Source organism: Pomacea canaliculata, linkage group LG3 (assembly GCF_003073045.1).
Source record: "Pomacea canaliculata isolate SZHN2017 linkage group LG3, ASM307304v1, whole genome shotgun sequence".
NCBI classification, from domain to species: Eukaryota; Metazoa; Mollusca; class Gastropoda; order Architaenioglossa; family Ampullariidae; genus Pomacea; species Pomacea canaliculata.
In genome coordinates this window covers 33,546,812-33,556,428 of record NC_037592.1, presented here as the reverse complement: position 1 = coordinate 33,556,428, position 9,617 = coordinate 33,546,812, and positions in this window count along the sequence as shown.

Below are 9,617 nucleotides of genomic sequence, written 5' to 3'. Positions count from 1 at the left end.
ATAAAATCCAACATTTTGCTCAATGGGCTGCAATTGTAGTCTCCAAAATAAGGGATGCAACCCACATTCTCGCGGTAAGATGCTTAGATAGCCTCCCTTGTACAGCTGTCCGTTCAGTTCCACACTCCAGTGAATATCTGATGTGAAAGATAGTAGAGGCTTGTGCAAAGAATAGAAAAAAAATACTCTATTTTTCTCTTTCTTTTCCGCTCTCTTTCCTACTCTTCTTTCCCTGTCTCCCAACACACTTTCTCTTTTTTTCTTTTTTTTACTTGTTCTCCACACCCACAGTATCAACCACTAGGGATAAGGGAGATGATTTATATCAGATTTACAGGCCATTTGATCAAAAAATGAGGTCTTTCATTTTCATGATCATTTATGATAACGGTACTCAGACGTACAATATAATATAAAATATGACTAATATTTTCCTTTAAGGATAATTTGCAGCCGGAAAAATATTTATCAGTCGAAACTAGTGAGTGGGTTCAGAGTTCAGGAGCGAGGCTATGAAAAGAGGCAAAAGAAATGCAGGGAGGTAAAGTCCACAAAATAATTAAATAAATAAATTCCTGTCGTCAAAATCTATCTGTTTATATCCTCAGCCCAATAGTTATACGGTATCCAGAATAAAATAAAGGAAAATCAGTGAAAACAATGACAATATATTTATTGATGGTTACTGCTGGATAGGTTACCGCAATAAAATGAAGTCTCATAACGATAGGTTTCTATATTCTTTGTAAGTCCGTAATTATATATAAAGTCCGTAATAAATTGTCGATTTAAGTATATTGAGTCTAAATTTGGAATTTTCTGTCGTCATAATTAGTTTTGTTTCTCACCGCTGTCACCGGACTGTGTTCATCCGATCCTCCCTCTTTCAAACACGTGGGTATGTGAGTGCGTGACATTGTGTGTATGTGAGAGAGTGTGTGTGTATTTGAGTGTGTGTGAGAGAGAGAGAGAGACAAAGAGAGAGTGTGTGTGTTTGAGTGTGAGTGTGTGTGTGTAGAGCTGCTGCTGCTGTTGTTGCTGACCTGCTGCGGACCCTTGCATCTCACACCGCTGCTCGGCGCCAGACGTCCGAGAACGACTCACCTGAAGCGTGACGACAGACCGAACGGCTACGCGTTAGAGCACAACACAAGAAGTCCCTCTGCTCGCGCTCTTTGAAGTTCTGACGGCGCTGCCGAGCCTGGCAACACCCACAGAGTCGTGCTGTGCTCCCCCTCCGCGTCTGGAAACACCCTCGTTCCTCATCTCTCGAACCCGCTAGTCTCTCAGTGGGGCCACCCTGTCCCCCCCTTGGAGCTACAACGGCCGTGGTGCTGCTTCTGGCACCGTCAGAACTGTCTCCTTCTGTGCACGAGCGGTCCACCAGTCGGATCATATCAAAGCGTGGAGGGATGATAAATAGCAAATCTTTAGTTACGAGGGTAACAGAATAATCAAAGGTTACGCTTTTTTACGTCCAGCCCTCGATGTAAGTACCAGAAACTGAAACACTTTATACAAGGGACTAAAATCATAAACGAGAAAAATCAGGGTATATGCAAACATGAAGGAGTGGTAGTATCTGAATTGACTGGGTTTTATTTTTTTGAGGGGGTAGGGGGGTACTAGTGCACAAATGACATGTGGTACATGTTTGTTCAGTCAATGCTAGTATTAAGTGTTTACGTTGGTAAGTAAGCCTCTGTAGGTAATCAAATGTTTTGGGAAGGTGTTGTAATAGTCCAGCTTATAACTTGTACAGAATGGATTACGTTCTTAGGAGAAGCGAATAAAGGCTAGTCCACAGAACACTGTCTGAATATTTCATGCTCGAATTGAATAAATCGAATCTCGGTATGGGAATACTGAGTTTGAGAGACCCGTAAACCAGGAAGGTGGAGGTCGTTGTCTCGGAGAAAGGAGAGGTTGAAGGGGGGAAGGGGAGGAAGGAGGAGAGCTGTCTCTTCGCCATTTCTTTCCTTTCTTTCTGTTTGGCTATTGAATCGTCCATCATCATCGTCATCGTCATCATCAGCATCATTGTTATCCCACCTATCTCGACGAATGTCACGCCTTGTCGCTGCTCCTTTTCCTCCCTCGCCTGTGGGTGATGTCATTGTTTTGTTACTGAACTACATTTTCTGGAGGCTCCGACCCCACCGTCTCTCCTCCGCCCCAAGCTTCGACTTCCACGAGTCTGTAAGGGGATGGGTGCTGATAATGACCTTCCTTTGTCCGCTCTATTGTCTTCTAATTAAAGGTCGATTCTCTCCAGAACACCAGCGGTGAAATCAGCGACCAATCATCTAAGATGACATCAGAAGAAGTCGGCATGAAGTCGTCCTCTGACCTGTCTCTTTCTTTCACTGTGGACAAGTTAGCAGCAAAGCGGCGCCAGAGCTGAAAGCTCGTGTCTCCTGTGTCTTGTGTCTCACCTCCGAGGTGTTGACACGTCCGCCAGGTGGGATCCGTCGTCTGCCGTAGTGGGCGATGTCACGGTTCAATACCCTCCCTGGGGCTGGTCAGTCCGTGCTGCTCAAGACGGTTTTATTGTCGATTATGAAGACAACCCATCTTCCTTTCAGTTCTTTAAGGTCCGAAGTAAATAAATCCGAATGTTATCTTTTGGGCCGTCAAAATTTGCCACATTAGAAATATAAAGGAAATAGAATACGAGGACACGATAAATATATATAATTTTGTGGAGTGGAATATTTAATAAGCTCGCAAATTTCCGAATTAATAAAAAGACTAACACGTTAGAAAGGCGAGATAAAATATTGACTTCTGCTTACAAGGGAAGGGCATTAAATATAGAACGACTGTGGTTATTCTCCTTAGCTCAGTGATAGTCTGATAAGTTTTTGAAAAGGTATTTTAATTAGTCAGTTTACACGAACTAAAATAACAATACATCCAAGCACAGTTGACTAAATCTACAAAAACAATAATTCAAATGAATTTTAAATTTTTTTATTATAAATGCATCCTATGGGTGTGGCATATGGTAAAGGAGGCTTAGGTCTGTCTGCAGTGTTGATATTTACACATGATGGGAGACTTTTAGAGAGTAAACAGCAAATCTAAATATTATTATTCTCAAGTTTCATGTTTCTTTCTGACAGCTTACCTTGAGAAACATTTATTTCATCATTTGTGAATACATTTTGAGGTCAAAGTGCAGACACCTAGTCTGAACATTTTTAACGCACTGCAAAAGTGCCACCACCCATAAAAACAAAAACAAAAAACAAAAATAAAAAAACAAAACAAAAAAATAAAAAAGACAAAAAAAAAAACTTATGTATTGTAACATTTGCTATTTCCTGATATATGTGATCCGTGGGATAAAATCATAATAAATAAGGATTTTTTTTAAAAAATCCTCTAAGTACAGTTTATCTATAATTTAATTTTTCATGGTCGCCTGGGGATGAAACATGATTCTGGATACTGCATGGTGGAGTCATTGTAGAAGGCCTTCGCATACTTTAATTTCTTTACTATTCTACAACTGACCTAAGTGTATTGCAAGAAATGATTTAAATATGAATATACACATTGAATAATAAATACACAAGCATGAAGAGTACGGTAAATTATTCGTCGCTGACAGGTGTTGAAAATGTTAAATGTTACGAAAAGCATAATAAGTTTGAGTAAAATAACCAAACAAAACTCTTCATTAGCATCAAGCCTCCAATTACACACAAACATGATTTTATTCTCCTCCAATGGAAACAAAGATGCAGTATCAGTCTAGGGTTGTTTGTTTGTTTGTTTGTTTGTTTGTTTGTTTGTTTGTTTGTTTGTTGTTTGTTTGTTTAAAAGTGTTCGTTATTCGGTGATCGTAACTGTGAGAACGTGGTGTGGATTCCAAATCTTCACGTGATACTTCACGGACCGTTGATACAAATATTAAACCACGGCAGCCACTACACCAGCACGTGAGGTCTCGCTCTGGTTTCAAGATGGCGCTTACCGGTGACTAAGGAAGATGCTCGGCGTTGGGAAGTGTGAGGGGCGGGGACTTGATGCTGACAGTGAACGACGTTCACATGGTTGTCCTCACAATATCTTTTTTTAGGTTCGTTCCTTCGCACAGCTTGCACGAATAATGTCCATAAGAAAATCGCTTTGTGAAGAAGTCAAAGAATATTTTTTCGGGTATTTAAAATAAAAAACATACGACGGATAATTAATGAAGACAAAAAATAACTTATTAATATAATTGTATTATAAAATTATAACTTTACAGATAATATAGAACAGCATAAAATGAAACACACAATGAAAATCAAAATTTCTCAATGCTGCAGAACTCTGCAAGAAACCTTTTGACACTTAGGGAAGGTTGTAGATATGAAACATCTGGTGAAGCGCGATGCTATATCAGTCTGCAGAAGTAACAAGCTCTTGAAATCGTCTGTCAATCCGCAGTCCAGGTGTGAAATAAATACAGATGACTTGTCAGTTGTGTGCGTGATGTTGCACGTGTCATAAAATAATCTCGATGTTTGTGTGTTGTCTAGGATGCGCCGCTTGCCTTATCTTGTATCGAGCACTTGTTCTGTCTTATTTTTGTTTGGTTTGTTTTGTAATTTTTGTAAGCGAGCGCACTTCCCGAGATATAATTGCCCACTGGGATTAACAAAGCTTGTCATTTGTCATCTGTCATCAAAACTGAACACCCTAATTATTCTAAACACGAATAAATTGGTAATACTAAACATGTCAGTTATTCTAAAGTATCAAAGTAATTATTGCATGAAAAATAAAATGTTCTAATTTAAAAATCAGACAAAAAGATTATGGCGTAACTTTGGAAACGGAAAGAATGGTTGATTTTTTAGGTTTGTGCTTAATGCTATTGTTATGTTGTTCTAAGATTTTTGGAGATTGTGACTGAATAAAGCCTTTGGTGAAAATTAAAAATTCAGACAACTGTACTGGTATTATTTCCCTACCATCTAAACTGTGTGATGTATCTACGTTTACAGGTGCGCACTTCTGAGAGTGGTGTTTACACCAAGGCGTGTCTGGTGTTTGCAATACAGAGCATGTCTTTAAAATACTGAATAGTGTTACACATTGTAATACAGTGTTACACATTGTAATACAGTGTTACAGAAATTGATGGGCTTCAACAGCAGTGATGTGTGAATTTTTAATAACACGGTTAAATATTTGCCAATAACACATTTCCATTATGTTCAGCGTGTATGTTAAAATAGGATTGACAAAAGACAAACAAACAAACAAACAAACAAACAAACAAACAAACAAACAACACACACTAAAAGTATAGAAAGAGCGTTTTACCTATCATCTTGTTTAAAAAGTAATAGCTGGCTTAAGAAATTCGAAATGGAAGTTTTCATGAGTTCGTTACATCTGGGAACGACTCTGGTTTGATGACCAAATCTGCCTTTGTACTGTGATTAAATCCCTTACTACACCACAAACGTTTCTGGAAAGCTGCTTCCAGACTCGCTCTCCAGAAGATTCTACAACATCGATGAATGTCTCCTTGTCATCACATTGCTCCCACAAACTGTTCGAGACACAGTTTCCCTCTCATCTGGGGTGAGGTTCTTATTTCTGGGGAGAGGATGCAGGGTGTTATTCTGATCAGAGGGTGCGAATGTGTGGGGGTATGAGGGTGAGGGGAGGGGTAGCAATAAGACGAGTGTTGTCATGTTCCTAGTCTTGTGACATTGAGAACAATTTGTTTTTCATTGTACGTTTCAGATCCGTGTAGACTCCAAAGAGCTTGTGTGTTTCTGTAAAATATTCATCAAATAAATAGTTACATATTACATCACTTGATGTTTCATATTGCTAATACATTTATTAAATGTGGAACACGTCTAAAATTATATTTTTTCTATTTAGTTGTATTTTGGTTGTTTAAAATATTAAACATAAATATATGCTTATTTTCTTTCCAAAGAGTTGTCATTACTCGGTTATTCAAGACAAGGATTATGTGTTCTATGTATGTCCTGCTCGTATTTCCCGTCGGTTCCTATTTACTACCTTTTAAAGAAAGAAAGAAAGAACAGCCGGTCCACCCAATACTGAGTAGAAAGAAAGACAGAAGGAAAGACAAAAAAAGGGGAAAACTGTACGAATCTTCGCCCTTCAGGTAAACGTGCCGCTTTTTGAACTCGAAACTTTCTGACAGGCAAGAAGACAAGAAACAAAGGGTGATTACCCAACGCCATGACAGTTTTACAACCGGCGCTGTCAAGTGCACGAGTAGCGCCTAACAGGTGCAGCCACGTGACCCCTTCAACTATGCAAGTGCAAGTGAAAGCCAATGATATCACTTGGCCAGAGAGCTTCTCGGGGTGGGTTGCGTGTTCGCAGTCGTAAAAATTATTTTGAGTTCCTCTTACCCCTGACACTGTAGAGGGTAGTTCTGATCACTTTCCTTTCATTGAGATTTAAATAAATAAAATCTGCGCTATTCTGGTTATCTTATTCCACTAACCTCATTCAGTCTGTCATGTTGGTGCCTGGGTGAGAGTGTATCATGGCGAAACAAGATATGGACGAGTTTCTCTTTTGTTTGGTGTGTGTGTGTGTGTTTGTGTGTGTGTGTGTGGTTATTACTGTTGAGATTGGGTGGGATGAGTGGGAAAAGGGATGAACAAGGTGAAAGGAAAGAATTAGAACTGGTGAGGGGTGTTGGCTGCTCTTCAGGTTTGGATCCATTAGGCTGAATCCTCAGTAGCAGCATTCTATGCTAGTCGCATGGTTTCTCTTGGAATTGCAGCATCTTCCTATTGGCCTCTGGATTGCCTTGACCCTAGCACGTGTATCTGTTGACGAGCTAGACGCCTCCTGGACAGATCAAGTCATGTAACTCCGTTCCCCCCGTTGCCCGACAAGCCGCGGCAGGGCCCGATACTCCTTCAAAGGGCGCTCAGCTGCCGCCGGTTAGCTGCCCCTGACCAAAAGTCGGGGGTTCAGTCAGCCGCTGAAGCTACCGATCGTCTCCTGATGAAAGGATTGATGTAGACAGCGAGAACGGAAGAGAGGAAGGGTTGATAACATCGGTCGTCATGCAGACCCCGTCCTCCCGTCTTCAGCCCCGCAGATGGCGGCGGAGCGAGTCTTGATTTTGCAGCAAAGTTTTCTTGTTGGAGAAACTGATACACGATAGCCAGGCGCGCGTCCCTGCAGGGCAGGGGAATCTCTCTCTCTCTCTCTTTCTTTCCTTCATTCCCTTCTGCTGAGAGGCATGCAAACGGGATCCGCATCCCTCATTGCTAAGGGCCAAAGAAGTGTCGAGAAGCCAAAAGAAAAGTAGTGGAGGGGACCGAGCATTCATGTGTAAGCGTCACCTTTTCGGAAGTTTTACACCGACATACATCAACATGCATACATCATCATTGAATAAAAGCAACAATGATTTGTTTTTGTTTTGTTTTTTTTGTTTTTTGTTTTTTTTTGTTTTTGTTTTTGTTTGTTTTGTTTTTTTTGTCAGGAAACATACAAATTAAAACCTCAACGGAAACATAAATATAGTTTCGCTTTGATGTGGGGTGCAGACACCTTTTTTCTGTAAGTGGGGCAGGGGGCTATAGGACAAAGTTTTACAGTATATTCAATTTAGAATGAGGTTATGCACATCTTCCACAAATTGAAATACTTGTCCAGTCCTAATGACCAAAACTGTCACAGTTCTGTGATTTTTTTTTTTTCTGGAAAACTGTTTCGTCTCGTGTCTTTTCCAGACTTAAAAACTCTAATTAAACGCTGCATGACTAGGATGTGCCAAGACAGCTCACACAGCTTTAAGCCAGAAATAATGTGTCAGTCTGTCATTTATCTTCAAGAAGTGGTCCGATAACTCGCCTGTAAAACATCAACACTGATCTGCGTCCGCACTGCATTTCGAGGACCTGAAGAGGGAGAGGACTGTAAATTGTGTAGATGTCTGTCCCAGCGCTGTAGTACCTCGCTTGTGTGATCTACATTATCAGAGCCTTGGTAACACATGGGAAGCTGCTTGGCGCCATGTTCCAGCTGCAGTGAAACTGTGTGTTGACATGCGTCCGCCGTCTGTCTAGCAATGATCTTTAGACACTTCACTTATTCTTATTTTTTAAATCTTTTCTTGTTTTCTTTAGTGATGCTAGCATTGTTATGAGAGCAGAAAACTTCAGAAAACCACGTTAAAAAAAGAGGGAAGAAAACAAAACATTTTATTTATATAAATACAATAAATATATTAAGCAACAAATTACCGAAAATCACACTCTAGGTCTTTTCTGAAAAAAAGGGGTATTGAGGAATGACTGATGAGACATAAAACACTAAAAAAATTTAAAAACCCGAAATAATCCAAAGCACATCTCACAGACGAATCAATGAATATCTTCATATGCTGAGCTGCTTCACGTGACCTCAAAACATGGATAGTGGACAACTGCACTTCTCTTTCTGCCGCTACAATTAAAATTGTGATTGAATGTTTTTTTTTCTTATCCTTGGACACTGATTGACAAAGAAGTGTGGCATACCCCATCCCTTCTACCTCAACTTCGCTGTAATAGTAACGAAAATTTTATCTGATTCGTCAAGTGTAGATAATAAACATAAATATTCGTCTGCCAGTCTAGCGCATGGAAACACCAATCATTATTTCCTTTAAAATTATAGTTTAATGGAGAAAAAAATTAATGACATTGCTTCTATTTTATCCTAGTTAAGGAGAGTTTGACTTGCTAATTTGTAAATGTGTGGGGGTTTTTCCCCCCGAAAACTATGACAGTGGGGAGGTTTTCAATCGTCACCTTACGAGTACATGTCAACTTGCTCATTATGGACAAATATATTTTATTAGTTTTTCTAATTGCAGTGAAAGTGCTTGGTAAGTGGAAGCCATATATCACACAGCCTGTGTATAATGATACCATTGAACATTCATCGTTAATTATTTTTATTTGTCTATTAATCTTTCAGAACGCCCCTACCCACCCACACACACACATTCCATTAGGTATCCTCTTAAATAGGTATGAGCACCACATACATTAAAAAATATCTTGAACTAGAACCAGAAAATTTTCAGAAAATTAAAACCAGGAGATTCAAGTGTATAGCGTATGGAGTTGAACAGCCTAAAAAGAAAAAAGAAGTTTCTAAGTGATTGTTTCATTCACAGAGTACTGCACAATAAATTCTAGTCTGTTTATGACTCACTTCTTTTGTGTAAATATCACTAAATTTTCAAGCTGCTATTCTACAGAAATTGACAATTTTACTATTCATTGTGCATACAAAGAAATATTTCAAAAATGGAACTGTTAAAACAAGATGAAGATCGTAATAAAAAGATATATAGATATTTTTTTAGTGACAACACATTATGAACCATTATTGAAGTGATAAACTTTTTAAATTGATACACCTGTAATTTTCTACTTTTGAGATTTGGTATCCGATCATTGGGACCTTCAAATACGACCACATTTTTATTTTTAAAAGAATTAGTTACTTTGTTTTTATTTATTGAGGACTAGAGCTAAGAGTTAGGGTTAGAGTCGGTGCCTGAGGCCGATAAAGAGCTGGAGTAGGTTTTTAAGTTTCCCGAGTCGTTAATG